This window comes from Scyliorhinus torazame, chromosome 18, assembly GCF_047496885.1.
Source record: "Scyliorhinus torazame isolate Kashiwa2021f chromosome 18, sScyTor2.1, whole genome shotgun sequence".
Lineage (NCBI taxonomy): Eukaryota > Metazoa > Chordata > Chondrichthyes > Carcharhiniformes > Scyliorhinidae > Scyliorhinus > Scyliorhinus torazame.
The window spans coordinates 102,522,177-102,539,459 of record NC_092724.1 but is presented as its reverse complement, the minus strand read 5'-3'; the positions used below and the strand labels follow the sequence as shown (position 1 = coordinate 102,539,459).

At 47.1% G+C, this 17,283-nt stretch overlaps 1 protein-coding gene and 1 long non-coding RNA gene across 2 annotated transcripts in view; one reads left to right on the top strand and one right to left on the bottom strand.

Annotated features, from left to right (window-relative positions):
• The window catches only part of gas7b (growth arrest-specific 7b), a 625,036-nt gene that overhangs the window by 80,337 nt on the left and 527,416 nt on the right, over window positions 1-17,283 (top strand). The gene's annotated exons all lie outside the window — the stretch shown is intronic.
• The window catches only part of LOC140394833 (uncharacterized), a 54,074-nt gene that overhangs the window by 11,029 nt on the left and 25,762 nt on the right, over window positions 1-17,283 (bottom strand). Inside the window, exon 2 of the long non-coding RNA XR_011936025.1 lies at window positions 3,092-3,236. This is a non-coding gene — a long non-coding RNA (uncharacterized lncRNA). The remainder of the gene's footprint in view (window positions 1-3,091; window positions 3,237-17,283) is intronic.

Sequence of the window (17,283 nt, the reverse complement as noted above, 5' to 3'; positions counted from 1 at the left end):
GCCCTGGACATTATCGGGTGTAGGGCCCCCCCCCCCCCCTCCCTCGCCTCATTGAAAGTCCTCACCCAGCAGGTCCATGTACTTCCGGTAAAATTCCACCGGGAACCCATCTGGCCCCGGATCCTTCCCCGCCTGCATACTCCCCAGCCCCTCCATCCCTACCGGTGCCCCAAGCCCAGCCACCTGCTTCTCCTCCACCCTCGGGAACCTCAGCCGATCCAAAAATCAACGCATGCCCCCCCCCCACTCCGTCGGGGGCTCAGACCTATACAGCCCCTCATAAAAGTCTCTAAATGCCCCATTTATTCCCACCGCACTCCGCACCGTGTTCCCCTCTTTATCCCTAACTCCCCCAGTCTCCCTCGCTGCCTCCCGCTTCCGAAGCTGGTGTGCCAACATCCGACTGGCCTTCTCCCCGTACTCTTACACCGCCCCTTGCGCTTTCCTCCACTGCACCTCTGCCTTCTTGGTGGTCAACAGGTCGAACTCGGCCTGGAGGCTTCGTCGCTCCTTGAGTAGTCCCTCCTCGGGGACCTCTGCATACCTCCTATCCACCCTTAAAATCTCCACCACCAATCTCTCCCCCTCTCTCCTCTCCTTCTCCTTGTGGGCCCTGGTGGAGATTAGCTCTCCCCTAATCACCGCCTTCAGCGCCTCCCAGACCACCCCACCTGCACCTCCCCATTATCGTTAGCCTCTAGATAGCTTTCAATACACCCCCGGATCCGCTCGCTCACTTCCTCATCCGCCAGCAAGCCCACATCCAGGCGCCACAGTGGCCGCTGGTCCCTCTCCTCCCCTAGCTCCAGCTCCACCCACTGTGGGGCACGGTCTGAGACCTGGGACCCTGGAGCTGTGAAGCAATTGTGCTATTCACAATGCTACCGTGCTGCCCCACCTTGATCCTACCTGCCAAATACTTCTCATGTCCCCTCCTTGCTCGTCTTAGCTCTCTCTTTAGATCCTTCCTCGCTACCTTGTAACTACCCATTGCCCCAACTGAAACTTCACACCTCATCTTCACATAGGCCTCCTTCTTCCTCTTAACAAGAGATTCCACTTCTTTGGTAAACCACGGTTCCCTCGCTCTAAGCCTTCCTCCCTGTCTGACCGGTACGTACTTATCAAGAACACGCAGTAGCTGATCCTTGAACAAGCTCCACTTATCCAGTGTGCCCAACACTTGCAGCCTACTTCTCCAGCCTATCCCCCCCCAAGTCACGTCTAATGGCATCATAATTGCCCTTCCCCCAGCTATAACTCTTGCCCTGCGGTGTATACTTATCCCTTTCCATCACTAACGTAAACGTCACCGAATTGTGGTCACTGTCCCCAAAGTGCTCTCCTACCTCCAAATCCAACACCTGGCCAGGTTCATTACCCAAAACCAAATCCAACGTGGCCTCGCCTCTTGTTGGCCTGTCAACATATTGTGTCAGGAAACCCTCCTGCACACACTGTACAAAAAACGACCCATCTAATGTACTCGAACTATATCTTTTCCAGTCAATATTTGGAAAGTTAAAGTCTCCCATAATAAATACCCTGTTACTTTCGCTCTTATCCAGGATCATCCTCGCCATCCTTTCATCTACATCCCTAGAACTATTTGGAGGCCTATAGAAAACTCCCAACAGGGTGACCTCTCCTTTCCTGTTTCTAACCTCAGCCCATACTACCTCGGAAGATGAGTCCCCATCTAGCATACTCTCCGCCACCGTAATACTGCTCTTGACTAGCAGCGCCACACCTCCCCCTCTTTTGCCTCCTTCTCTGAGTTTACTAAAACACCTAAACCCCGGAACCTGCAACATCCATTCCTGTCCCTGCTCTATCCATGTCTCCGAAATGGCCACAACATCGAAGTCCCAGGTACCAACCCATGCTGCCAGTTCCCCTACCTTATTTCTTACACTCCTGGCATTGAAGTAGACACACTTCAAACCACCTACCTGAACACTGGCCCCCTCCTGCGACGTCAAATCTGTGCTCCTGACCTCTATACTCTCATTCTCCCGTACCCTAAAACTACAATCCAGGTTCCCATGCCCCTGCTGCATTAGTTTAAACCCCCCCCCCCCCCCCAAGAGAGCACTAACAAATCTCCCCCCCAGGATATTTGTGCCCCTCAGGTTCAGATGTAGACCATCCTGTCTGTAGAGGTCCCCCCTTCCCCAGAAAGAGCCCCAGTTATCCAGAAATCTGAATCCCTCCCGCCTGCACCACCCCTGTAGCCACGTGTTTAATTGCTCTCTCTCCCTATTCCTCATCTCATTATCATGTGGCACGGGCAACAACCCAAAGATGACAACTCTGTTTGTTCTAGTTCTGAGCTTCCATCCTAGCTCCCTGAAAGCCTGCCTGACATCCTTGTCCCCTTTCCTACTTATGTCGTTAGTGCCAATGTGGACCACAACTTGGGGAAGCTCCCCCTCCCCCTTAAGGACCCGGAAAACACGATCCGAGACATCACGTACCCTTGCACCTGGGAGGCAACATACCAAACGTGAGTCTCTCACGCTCCCACAAAATCTCCTATCTGTGCCCCTGATTATCGAGTCCCCAATTACTAATGCTCTGCTCCTCTCCCCCCTTCCCTTCTGAGCAATAGGGACAGACTCCGTGCCAGAGGCCCGTACCCCATGGTTTACCTCTGGTAAGTCCCCCCCCCCCCCCCCCCCCCCACAAGTATCCAAAGCGGTATACTTGTTACTCAGGGGAACGACCGCAGGGGATCCCTGCACTGACTGCTTCTTCCCAGTCCCTCTTACAGTTACCCATCTATCTCCAATCTTTGGTGTAACTAATTCCCTGAAGCTGCTATCTATGACCCCCTCTGCCTCCCGAATGATCCGAAGTTCTTCCAACTCCAGCTCCAGTTCCCTAACTCGGTCTTGGAGGAGCTGGAGATGGCAGCACTTCCTGCAGGTAAAATCAGCAGGGACACTAACGGCATCCCTCACCTCAAACATCCTGCAGGAGGAACATTGCACTCCCTTCCCTGCCATCCCTCTAACTTTCAACCAAGATCTGGCTAACAACTAAATTTTTAAAAAAAAAAATAATAATAATCATACAATATGGTACTTACCTCACACCAAAGGGTTTTATTATTAGGTTAGAGGAGGAGGGCGGGTGGGAGACACTACATGTGTAGTGTCTCGGGTTTTCTCTCCACCAGAATTTATTGGTGAGGGACTTCCCAGAAGTCCGCGGGTCGAACTTCCTGTTCCCGCCTTAAAAAATATAAAATTTAAAAAAAATACAACATCAGCAAAGAGGAACAGAAACGGGACCAGGTAAGTGTTTACTTAAATACTCACCCAGCAGCAGCCCCCGCACTCCGCTCCCGCTGAAACTCCAAGAGATGCTCCTGTAAGGTAAGTTACTTTAAACTTCAATACTCACCCAACAGCAGCAGCATTGTACCCGGCCCTCTCCTTGGCCACCTCCGCGCTCCAGTCCTGGTATATACGGACCTCTGCATTCTCCCACCTGCTGCTCCTCTCCTTTTTTGCCCATCTTAGGACACACTCTCTATCCACCAAGCGGTGGAACCGCACCAATACCGCCCGCGGCGGCTCGTTAGACTTGGGCCTCCTCGCCAGGACTCGGTGGGCCCCATCCAGCTCCAGGGGCCTCGGGAAGGCACCCGTGCCCATCAACGTGTTCAGCATCGTGACCACATATGCTCCAGCATCCGACCCCTCCACTCCCTCCGGGAGACCCAGAATCCGCAGGTTCTTCCTCCTCGACCGATTCTCCATGTCCTCAAACTTCTCCTGCCATTTCATATGCTGCGCCTCCACCTTCACCGCCAGGCCCAATATCTCGTTCTGATTCTCCGAGGCCTTCTACCGCACCTCCCGGATCGCCGCCCCTTGGGCCTTCTGAGTCTCGAACAGTTTGTCGATCGGCTCCAGCAGTTCTGCTTTCAATTCCGTGAAAAAGCGCTTGAGAAACTCCTGCTGCTCCTGCGATCACTGCGCCCACGCTGCTTGGTCTCCACCTGCCGCCATCTTGGTTTTCCTCCCTCGCACTTTTCGCTGCACCAAAATTACTTTTTTCATCACTCCACTCCTGGTCCAATCCATACAGTGCCGGGGAAATCGTACTGTCACCTTCCCACACTGGGAACCGTCGAACAAATGCCGCTGGAGCCCCTAAAAAGAGCCCAAACGTCCGTTTCTGGCAGGAGCTGCTGAACGTGCGACTTAGCTCAGCATAGTTGCAATCGGAAGCCTCAGCCATTGACATTCTTGACAGATCCTCCTATCAGTTGTGATGGTTGACTTTGACAAGTTCATTGACAGTTCTAATAAGATTGACAGTTAATTAATTTATGGACTTTTTACACACTTATGCTTACTTCTAACAGTTCCAAAGAGCACCGTACCCACCTCCCCCAAAGAGCACCCAACGTCCCCCAAATGTATCCCTAAACCATATGCAAAGGGCTACCTTTCCTCTCCAAAGGCTGGCTATTAAAAGAAATGCACAAATGTTCAGATATGCCCATACCAGGTTGCAAACTTTGGGTTTCACACTCTTGGGCTGTCAAAATCTGACTTGAGTGGAAGCAGCCGTGAATCGGCCCAACTCCCGTTCCCACGTACATGGGAAGTGCCGTGTTTGGAAGCTGTCAGTTGTGGTGGAAATCAATGCCTATCGTCTTCTCTAATCGTGTCTGTACGGTTCTTAAATTCTTTAAATCTCACCCCGCAACCTAAAGATGCGCAGGGTAGGTGGATTGGCAATGCTAAATTGCCCCTCAATTGAGGGCAAGAATAATTGGGTACTCTAAATTTATTTATTTTTTAAAAATATCTTTTCTTTTTCTAAAATAAATTTAGAGTACCCAATTATTTTTTTCCAATTAAGAGGCAACTTAGCATGGCCAATCCACCTAGCCTGCACATTTTTGGATTGTGGGGGCGAAACCCACACAAACACTGGGAGAATGTGCAAACTCCACACGGACAGTGACCTAGAGCCAGGATCGAAACGGAGACCTTGGCACCGTAAGGCAGCAGTGCTAACCACTGCGCCACCGTGCTGCCCTCGGGTACTCTGAATTTATTTTTTTTAAATGTCTCTTCAATTTTTGCCTCAGTCAGTCCATCTCAAAGTCACTCTAGCATATTACCCGTGTCACCCTCTGCAGCTCAATTTAAACTACAAGTTCAGGTATATCTTTTTCCATATATTTTATATATCCTATTTTATATATCCTGACAAGATCCAAGGAAACATTTTAGTTCAGAATTTCACTCCCGAGGGTTGGCATGATGGCGTACTGGTTAGCACTGCTGCCTCACGGTGCGAAGGTCCCAGGTTCGATCCCGGCCCCGGGTCACTGTTCATGTGGAGTTTGCACATTCTCCCTATGTTTGCATGGGTCTCACCCCCACAACCCAAAAGATTGGCCAGGTAGATTGGCCAGGTTAAATTGCCCCTTAATTGGAAAAAAATAATTGGGTACTCTAAACTTTAAAAAAAGAATTTCGCTCCTGGATTTGGTGCAAAGGAATGGGAGATTTCCGTCTCTCCGAATCTGACCTTTTAAAAACAACAGCCTGCAGGTAAGTCAGGCCCACCATTTGTGCAGAGGCTCAGGGTGCAGCTGCGGGCTGGGTAATTGGCTTGAATCTGAGTAACCCACGTAAACGGGGAGAACGTGCAAAATCCACACACAGTCGCCCAAGGCCGGAATTGAACCCGGGTCCCTGGCACTGTGGGGCAGCAGTGCTAACCACTGTGCCAATAATTATTTCTATGTAATGGATAACCTTTGCAGATTGTAAAATATTAAATTACTCTTCACTATTCATTATGCTGCCACAAGAAGAAAAGATAGTTGGATATGAGATGTTGTCCAATTCCGTAAAATAGGAAGGAGCATTACTGAGGAGGGTGTTTGAGGTTTTGTGCAATTCAAGATTGCAAAATTAGAAAGATATAATAATAATCTTAAGAAGTCACAAGGTAAATTTTAAAAGTGACATCTCCATTTTTGACGATCAGAATATGGAAGAGGTTGGCACCCAGTAGGAGATGGTGGGTGGAATTCTCCCATCTGGGAATTAGTCCAGTGGTGGGGGCAGAGGGTGTTTTCTGTTGTGAAAGCTGACTGGAAACCACACCATATCGTCCGACCCCAACCTCATTAATTATGCATCTGGGGGTTTAACGCCACGTTCCGTGGTGGGGAAGGCTTGACTGCATGTGTCTCGCCATCATATCTGGGTGTTATATTTAAAAAGCGCCCAACAACACTGATCTACCATTGACAAAGGAAGATGAATCTCTGAAGAAGGAAGATGGACCTCCTGAAAGATGCTGAGTTTAGGAAGATGGACCTGCTCAATGACAAACTGGAGGGTCCACTGGATAGATGAACCCCCACCCAGTACTATGGTGCTCCAGGGTCACTGGCAGCCACCTCCTGAACTCTGGAGATAGCCCCAAGCATTCTTCAGGTAAGTCCCGACTTGTGCATGACACGTTCTTCCAGCCGAGTTCTGGACCGGCGTGTTTTCCTGCTGGTCTCAGAGAATCAGGTATGGGAGGATGATTCCGGTGATCCTCATCTGGTCTGAACTACATGTAACTCCAAACCCACCGCAACACCATTGACTCTGAACTGCCCTCTGAGGGGGCCCAGCAAACCGAGCAATAACAGATGGGCAATAATACTGACCTTGCCAGCGATGCCAATTAAAGAATAAAACAAAATGCACTGAATATTGACTCTGATTCGTTGAAAAGGTGATTAGTGATTACTGACGAACATTGATGCTTGATTCTGTAGGATATAGGCTCGGACTATGACAAAAGAGGGAAAGATCAATTCCTGAAGCAAGACCTAAATTTGAAATAGAAGAGGCAAATGGGATTTCATACTTTGTACATCACCTAATGAAACATAATCATCTTACAAGATACATTATATGGAAAAAAGCACTATTGGATTTCTGCTTTTGAGTATTCTAACACTCCAAGATTTTAAAACCTGATATTAGTAATTCTTTTGATGATGTTGCTTATATTCCTCTTATTTCAAAAATTTGAGTTAATTTTAAAATTAATTGACAAAACATTTGTAGAACGCCATTGGGCGGAATCTTACCAGATTTGGCAAAGTGTCCGGTTCAGATTGAAAAGTGGCGTGTAACTCTCCAGTTGCACAGGCCCATTTTCTCTCCAGATCTTGACCCTCTTTTTTTAATTAAAAAAATGGGCAGGCGTGGTTTACGCTGTCACCCTGGTGGGTTGGAGCCTGATGGAGCCGGCATGCAGCTCCACAGACATTGGAGCGCCATCTTTAAAGGGCACCCTAATCAGGAAACCTAATTGCCCCCAGCCCCTACCATGGGAGATATCAGAAGCTCTCCCCCACCCCCTTTTCACAATCTTGCCAGCATTCCCACCCCCTCCTCAGTGCCTGTTCACCCCCCCCCCCCACCCCAACCACTAAACCTAAATGAACCATCCCCATGGGCGCGCCCTGGCACTGTGCCCTGGCACAGGTTAGCACTGCCAGGTTGGCACTGTGACAACCCAGCAGTGCTAATCTTAAGAGTGTCAACATGTGCTGGGGCATGACCCAGCCCCCCTGGGGTGGACGGGGGTGGGGTGCTATGCTTCTACGCTCCCGGAGGGATCCCCTCAAATGATTTTGTTAGTACAAACCTGTTTTAAATCTCGCTGGTATAACGTGACGTCAGTGAGGTAATAAATATTCAGTAAGGGAGGGTCATGTTGCGGAGGGGCCTTTTAATCATATTTCAATGTATTAACATATATTTAAATAAGGTTTTGCGCATTGTGGGCGTGAACCTCGTGATGTCGCTCGTGAGTGGCGGGGAAAATCGGGAAAGAATCACGTTTCCCGATTCACACTGGATTTTCTGCCTGCGTCACTGATCTCACGCATGGCTAATGGGGGTTCACAATTACCACCCCTGTAACTATATTTAATTGTCATTGCATCGATAATTTATAGAATTTACAATATTGACTGTTGTCTTGTGTTCAATGCCTGTACTTTGTTGCCCAGTCACGGTTGCCCAGTCACCTGCTCTGAATTTTTCACAAGGCCTGCAGTTTAGCTCTCTGGTTTCAAGGAATGATTATAGAAGAATAACCAGGAATCTACAGAAAAAATGACAATGAGACAAAGTTTGCTGTGGGAGTGCATCTGACTGCATCTGTCATGAGTTTGAATTGTCCCTGCCCCTTTCAGCACATAATAATTTTGCATACAAAGGGTTGAATTTAATTCTCCCCAGTCTGGAGCATGCTGCTAGATGAGGAGGCTTGGGGTGGAGAATCTGCTGCTTTCCTGACTGGCCCCAATTAGGTCAGCAGTAAGATGGCCGAGGTCAAAATGTTAAAATGCTACTTGTGCTTCTAATTACTAGTTGGAAGTATGCAACATGGGTTCATAGTTTGTACTCCATAGAATAGAATAGAATCCCTACAGCGCAGCAGGAGGCCATTCAGCCCATCGAATCTGCACCGATCCTCTGAAAGAATACTCCACCCAAGCCCACTTCCCCGCCCTATTCCTATAACCCTTTAACCTAACCTACACATCCCTGGACACTAAAGGACAATTTAGCATAGCCATCCACATCTTTGTACTGTGGGAGGAAACAGGAGCACCCGGAGGAAACCTATGCAGACACGGGGAGAAAGTGCAAACTCTACCCAGAGAGTTACCCGAGGCTGCAATTGAACCCGGGTCCGTGGTGCCGTGAGGCAGTAGTGCTAGCCATTGTGCCACTGTGCTGCCTGTTCTTGTGTAAAGACAGCAATTTCTTGATATTCAATACATTTCAGTGGCGAGGTAGACAGTGGGATATTGGGCATAATTTGGCGATCGCGTTGTGCCCGGAGTGGATCCAGGCATGTTGGGTAAGCCCAGGAGAGGCCCAAATCGGGCTCCCCACCGGGAGAGTCACCTGACTCGCTCTGCCCAGCGCAATCTGGATCTCTCCCTCAACTGGGTGAGATCCTGACATGGGTCTCATTTAAATAGCTGGACCCCACTTTCACCCGGCGCCTGGGAGTCAATAACCTCGCCTGTGAAACCTCGACTGGGTGCTGTTTCGTACTTGTTTCCACAAATAAGAAATATGACGGCACCTTGGGGCGGGGGTGTGGAGGTCGCCGGCCTTTTATGACCCCTGGGTCGGGGGGGCGGGGTTGGTCTCAAGCCGTTAGAGACCCCTGGGCTCAGGTGGTCGGGGACAGAGCAGAGTAGGACCCTGGCAATCCCCCGGGCAAGTGGGCACCACCATCCCGACATCTTGGCAGTACCACCCTGACACTGCCTGGGTGGCACTGCCAGGGGTTGGGCCCAGGAGGTCCTTGGCAATTGGAAAAAGTGGCCTCAGTGGGGAGAAACGTCCCGAGGCCCCAAAAACTGACAAGTGCTGGTGAATGGCGAGTGAATCTCGGCGCTGCAGCCACCAGGAAACACCCAGCCAAACATGCCCAAAAGCGGCCTTTAACCTTTGTCTGCTGAATCATGCCCTCTATTTTGTTTGTGAAGCTAACAGTGGAATGGCACAACTCTGGCAACAACGTTTGGGCATTCTTATTTGGCTACACATGTGCTCCTTGTCTGAGATTGCTGTACTATTTAAATATAAATAATGAGAATTGCCCTTGGTATTAGTGTTATTTCAAAGCAGATTCTGGTCAAATACAATTATATTGTCCTTGAATTGAAACTGATTTTACTTTTTGGAGAAACCCAGATATTCTCACATCCAAGTCCGGTTAGTTGCAAATTAAATCTTTACACTGTCAGTAAAGCGTAAAACACCAAAATATATACCAGCATATAAGCCAGTCAAGTGGAGGTTGAGCAGGGGTCCAATAAATAATTGAATAAACTAATGCAGGTTTATTTAAAAAGTTCATTCCATTGCTTGTTTAATACATTAGTCCAATCTATATTTCAATGTGCTCATATATGATTCATATTATTGATAAACTGTAGCATAATGACATTGTTAATTTAGTGTGGGAAACATCTTGCAGATTTTATTGACTGTCCCCACAGATTTTGTGAAAGTATTAACAATTGTGATGACATTACTACATGTCTGTTGAGAAATGTGCAGTTGATTGGTGGGGATACTATATCTAGTGCAGGATTAAATAGCCTGGGATGTGAGTACACTTGGCAGATGTTAGTGGGGTGAATATAGGCAGATTTAACAGTGCCCGAGAGAACCGTCTCAACATTCTGTAGGATTTACAGTTCAGTAAAGATGCACTAATTTCTCTCTGCCTTTTGCCTTGCTGCTAGATTTAAGAGGTTTGACTTGCATTAATCGCAGAGGTCAGAATAACATTAGTGATGGGGTGTGTGGTGATTTTTGTTTCTTTTTTTTTTGTTTAACGTTAACAAGCCTCCAGTGGAATTAGAGATTACAAATATATGTTTCCCATAGGTTATTGGGTTATGTGGAGCAGATTTCCAGTCGTGGCACTAAAGCTAGCTATTTAATGCATCAGTAAATGCGTTGGATAATCTTGGTATGGGATTTGTGACTGCAGATATAAGAGACGGTTAAATAATCCGTCTAACTGCAGCTGAGGCCAGGAGCGGGAGGGTTGAATATTGTTCACGGATATTAGAGTTCAATAGTAGATTGTAAGGATAGATGAATGTTCAGTTGTTTCCCAAGATTACTGTCAGCTTCAAAAAATACTAATTGTTAACACAGGAGCATGACAGTACAGTAGTTATTACTGGATTCTGTTGCAGGGAAAATAACTTTAAAATCCACCATGGAATTTGAGAATTTGAATTCGATTTTTAAAAAAAAAAGTAAATTCATTTATTTTTACTGGTGTCAGTAAAAGTGACCAGAAAGCTGTTTGATTAAACCCCACCAGGTTCACTCATGCCCTACAGGGGAGGAAACTTGCTGCTTTTACTTATTTTGGCTAAAGGTGGGGTTTTTCACCACTGCTCTGGGGATCGTCCAGTCCCGCAAACGTCAATAGACTTTTGGCTGGGCGGCTGGATCTCCTGAGGTGGGTCCGAACACGATGCGGCTCTGGAAAATTCCAGCCAATGCGTGACTCCAGCCTGTCACAAATGTGGTTGACTCTTATCTCTGAAGCGGCCTACCAACCCCCTGGTGTTGTCGGGACCTTGACAATAATTGCTGGCCTTGTCAGCGACACTCCCATCTCGAGAAGGAGCTTAAAAAGACAATTAATGCAGAGACTATGGAGGGAGCAGATGTGATTAACAAATTATCTTTTCGCACTCGATTGTTCCAAAATATGTTTTATTGCAGTAGCCTGTTTGTAGCCCATACAGCAAATTCAGAAACTGACATAAAGATGTGTTAAAAATAGATTCTTAAATAATTCTGGGAGCTGAACTTGCCTTCGCCTGGTAGCTCCTAAAATTTCACTTTCCAGCACAGCATGTGAATGCTGGGCCCCCTCAAATATGTTTTCCTAATGGCAATTGATCCCAGATCCCAGCTTTTGTATTCTTCTTGTTGCTGGGATCAAAGGCTATTCACCCTCCAACGGACAGATGTTCGGGAAATGCTGTTATTACATGTGTCCTTTCTCCTCACTAATTACCCTATACCAGGGATTTGGGACTGGTTCAATGCCAGGGCAGGTGGCCTCTAACGCACTTCCAGTGGTGGAATAGGATTTAAAAATTTGGGGTGAAGTATTTGGAGTGTGTTTGACACCTGCCAAACCCGAGACACGTCTCCACAACCATTACAGGACAGGGAAAATTAAGAAATTAAACCTTTGTAGTGTGCTGCATATTGCAGTGAAACTGGAGCATCGATCACAATCAGAAATTACGATAAACCTAACTGAATTCGGCACATAAAACCTGTGACTACAAGAGCATGTCGAAAGTTGGGCATTTTGTGCCAAATTACTCACCTGACTCCCAAAGCCTTTCCACCATCTACAATGCACAAATCAGGATTGTGATGGCGTATTCCCCACTTGGCTGCAGCAACACTCCCGAATCTCAGCCCGCCACCCACCAAGTTAAACATTTCCCTGCAACACCAGCACAACATGGCAGCACACAATGCACTGTAGCAAGTTGACAAGGCTCCTTTAACAGTACCTTCCAAAGCAGTGACAGTGGGAGGAGACCACTGTCTCCTCCAAGGGGCACGTGTGCAAGGCTGCAGGAATCTAGAATGGCACCACCCATTGAAATAAACAGGCCACTTGTAACCTTGTGAAATATCAGTGACTTTTAAAACATAAACTGGCCATAGACAAGTACGTCATGCTCAAGGGAGTTTGTAGCTTGCCCAGTACCAAGAAACTATAGGGGGAGCTGTATCTATGACCTCCAGGGGATTGGGAACCTGAATTGTAGCTCCAGTATACAGTGCAGTCATGAGTAATGTTTCAAAGTTGCAGGAGTGTACCGGCAGACAGGAAGGTGGTTTAAAGTGTGTCTGCTTCAATGCCAGGAGCATCCGGAATAAGGTGGGTGAACTTGCCACCACTCGCCTGCAAGGTGGGTTGGTACCTGGGACTTCGATGTTGTGACCATCTCGGAGACATAGATAGAGCAGGGAAAGGAATGGTTGTTGCATGTGCCGGGGCTTAGATATCTCAGTCAGCTCAGGGAAGGTGGTAAAAGAGGGGGAGGGGTGGCATTGTTAGTCAAGGACAGTATTACGGTGGCAGAAAGGATGATTGATGAGGACTCGTCTGCTGAGGTAGTATGGGCTGAAGTTAGAAACAGGAAAGGTGAAGTCACCCTGTTAGGGGTTTTCTATCGGCCTCTGAAAAGTTCCAGAGATGTACGGATAGGAGCGAAAGTAGCAGGGTAGTTGTTATGGGGGACTTTAACTTTCCAAATATTGACTGGAAATGCTATAGTTCAAGTACTTTAGATGGGTCCGATTTTGTCCAATGTGTGCAGGAGGGTTTCCTGACGCATTATGTAGATAGGCCAACGAGAGGCGAGGCCATATTGGATTTGGTACTGGGTAATGAATCAGGACAGGTGGTAGATTTTGAGGTAGGTAAGCACTTTGGTGATAGTGACCACAATTCGATTACGTTTACTTTAGTGATGGAAAGGGATAGGTATATACCGCAGGCCAAGAGTTATATCTGGGGGAAAGGCAATTATGGTGCGATGAGGCAAGACTTAGGATGCATTGGATGGAGAGGAAAACTGCGGGGGAGGGGCACAATGGAAATATGGAGCTTGTTCAAGGAACAGTGACTGCGTGTCCTTGATAAGTATGTACCTGTCAGGCAGGGAGGAGGTGGTCGAGCGAGGGAACAGTGGTTTACTAAGCAGTTGAAACATTTGTCAAGAGGAAGAAGGAGGCTTATGTAAAGATGAGGCGTGAAGGTTCAGTTAGGGAGCTCGAGAGTTACAAGTTAGCTAGGAAGGACCTAAAGAGAGAGCTAAGAAGAGCCAGGAGGGGACATGAGAAGTCTTTGGCAGGTAGGATCAAGGATAACCCTAAAACTTTCTATAGATATGTCAGGAATAAAAGATTGACTCGGGTAAGAGTAGGGCCAGTCCAGGACAGTAGTGGGAAGTTGTGCTTGGAGTCCAAGGAGATAGGAGAGGTGCTAAATGAATATTTTTCGTGAGTATTCGCACAGGAAAAATACTATGTTGCCGAAGAGAACACGGAGATACAGGCTACTAGACTAGAAGGGCTTGAGGTTCATAAGGAGGAGGTGTTAGCAATTCTGGAAAGTGTGAAAATAGATAAGTCCCCTGGGCTGGATGGGATTTATCCCAGGGTTCTCTGGGAAGCTAGGGAGGAGATTGCTGAGCCTTTGGCTTTGATCTTTAAGTCATCTTTGTCTACAGGAATAGTGCCAGAAGACTGGAGGATAGCAAATGCTGTCCCCTTGTTCAAGAAGGTGGGTGACCCTGGTAACTATAGGCCAGTGAGCCTTAATTCTGTTGTGGGCAAAGTCTTGGAAAGGTTTATAAGAGATAGGATGTATAATCATCCGGAAAGAAATAATTTGATTAAAGATAGTCAACACAGTTTTGTGAAGGGTATGTCATGCCTCACAAACCTTATTGAGTTCTTTGAGAAGGTGACCAAACAGGGGGATGAGGGTAAAGCAGTTGATGTGGTGTGTATGGATTTCAGTAAAGCGTTTGATAAGGTTCCCCACGGTAGGCTATTGCAGAAAATATGGAGGCATGGGATTCAAGGAGTTTTAGCAGTTTGGATCAGAATTGGCTAGCTGGAAGAAGACAAAGGGTGGTGGTTGATGGGAAATGTTCAGACTGGAGTCCAGTTATGAGTGGTGTACCACAAGGATCTGTTTTGGGGCCACTGCTGTTTGTCATTTTTATAAATGACATGGAAGAGGACGTAGAAGGATGGGTGAGTAAATTTGCAGATGACAAAAGAACAAAGAACAAAGAAATGTACAGCACAGGAACAGGCCCTTCGGCCCTCCAAGCCCGTGCCGACCATACTGCCCGACTAAACTACAATCTTCTACACTTCCTGGGTCCGTATCCTTCTATTCCCATCCTATTCATATATTTGTCAAGATGCCCCTTAAATGTCCCTATCGTCCCTGCTTCCACTACCTCCTCCGGTAGCGAGTTCCAGGCACCCACTACCCTCTGCGTAAAAAACTTGCCTCGTACATCTACTTTAAACCTTGCCCCTCTCACCTTAAACCTATGCCCCCTAGTAATTGACCCCTCTACCCTGGGGAAAAGCCTCTGACTATCCACTCTGTCTATGCCCCTCATAATTTTGTATACCTCTATCAGGTCGCCCCTCAACCTCCTTCGTTCCAGTGAGAACAAACCAAGTTTATTCAATCGCTCCTCATAGCTTATGCCCTCCATACCAGGCAACATTCTGGTAAATCTCTTCTGCACCCTCTCTAAAGCCTCCACATCCTTCTGGTAGTGTGGCGACCAGAATTGAACACTAAAGTCGGTGGAGTTGTGGACAGTGCGGAAGGATGTTACAAGTTACAGAGGGACACAGATAAACTGCAGAGCTGGGCTGAGAGGTGGCAAATGGAGTTTAATGCAGAAAAGTGTGAGGTGATTCATTTTGGAAGGAATAACAGGAAGACAGAGTACTGGGCTAATGGTAAGATTCTTGGTAGTGTGGATGAGCAGAGAGATCTTGGTGTCATTGTACAAAGATCCCTGAAAGTTGCCACCCAGGTTGAGAGGGTTGTTAAGAAGGCGTACGGTGTGTTAGCTTTTATTGGTAGAGGGATTGAGTTTCGGAGCCAGGAGGTCATGTTGCAGCTGTACAAAACTCTGGTGCGGCCGCATTTGGAGTATTGCGTGCAATTCTGGTCGCCGCATTATAGGAAGGATGTGGAAGCATTGGAAAAGGTGCAGAGGAGATTTACCAGAATGTTGCCTGGTATGGAGGGAAGATCTTTTGAGGGAAGGCTGAGGGACTTGAGGCTGTTTTCATTAGAGAGAAGAAGGTTAAGCGGTGACTTAATTGAGGCATACAAGATGATCAGAGGATTAGATAGGGTGGACAGTGAGAGCCTTTTTCCTCGGATGGTGATGTCTAGCATGAGGGGACATAGCTTTAAATTGAGGGGAGATAGATATAGGACAGATACCAGAGGTAGGTTCTTTACTCGGAGAGTAGTAAGGGCGTGGAATGCCCTGCCTGCAACAGTAGTGGACTCGCCAACACTAAGGGCATTCAACTGGTCATTGGATAGACATCTGGACGATAAGGGAATAGTGTAGATGGGCTTTAGCGTGGTTTCACAGGTCGGCGCAACATCGAGGGCCGAAGGGCCTGTACTGCACTGTAATGTTATATGTTCTATGTCCCCCCTCCCCCAGAAGGACGAGGATAGCAGGGGCATTGGACCACCACTACCTCAAGTTTCCTTTCAAGTGAGACAACAAGAAAAAGTATGCCACTATTTCCCATCAGTATTGCATGAAAATCCTGGAATTCCTTTTCTTACAGTGCTTAACACCTTAAATAGCACCTTCACCACACATACTCTGGAGCAGTTCAGGAAGATGACCTGCCATCATCCTCTCAAGGGCAACTAAGAATGGGCAATAAATGATGGCCTTGTTGGCAATACCCACATTCCAAGGATGAAGAAAGAAACATCTGACACCGCAGATGGTACTATCCGGAATCTATAGTATTGGACATCCGTGATACAGTTCTCCATGAATTGAGGTGCCCATTGTGTTAAACAGACCCAGAGGGATGACTTTCTTTGCAGCACCTTTTGACATGACTACTCCAATTATTAATTTAAATCTGTCTTGTTGCATTTATTTTGGTCACTGACCGCACTACTGTTCTTTGAAACTGAACAGTGCAGCATAATTTAAAACATTAAAGAGGAAAAAACACTCATCGGATGTCATAATGTGCTTTACAGCCAACGAAGTAAGTTTAGGTGTGGTCAGTTTTAATATGGGCAAAGCAACAATTTTCTCACAGCGAGTCCTCGTAAGTAGTAATGTGATAATGACATAGTCTGTTTTAGTGGTGATGGCTGAGGAGCAGGTATGGCCAGGGCACCACACAAGCTCCCTTGCTCTTCTTTGGATAGTGCCATGGGACCTTTCCTGGCCACCTGACAGGGCAGATGGGGCTTCAGTCTTCTGTGACAGTGCAGCCTCCTTAGTCAACCTAGATTATGTGCTTAAGTCTGTGAAGTGGGGCTGTAATCCATACCTTTTGATTCGATGGGAAGACTGCAACCATTGAGCTATCAAGAGTTTGGTTACCGATTAACTGGAAAGTGTGCTACTTCAATTTTTTTTATCTTCTTCAGTATTTAGTTCATCTTCATGGTAATAATTAAAGGTAACCGGTAGAATTTTTTTTGAGTACGGAATTCATTTTTTTTTCCAATTAAGGGGCAATTTAGCATGTCCAATCCACTTACCCTGCACATCTTTAGCTTGTTGGGGCGAAACCCACGCAAACACGGGGAGAATGTGCAAACTCCACGCGGACAGTGACCCAGAGCCGGGATTGAACCTGGAACCGTGAGGCAGCAATACTAACCACTGCACCATCGTGCTGCCTGTAACAGGTAGAATTAAATTGAAGGCTAACTGGTAAATTCTGGATCGAAAACAGAAAATACTGGACAATCTCAGCAGGCCTGACAGTATCTGTGAAGAGAGAACGGAGCTAACATTTTGAGTCTGGAACCACAGTAATTTGCTTTTATATTTATACAGATATATTCTGGACCCTGATGTATTATTATCTATGTAGTCTGGAA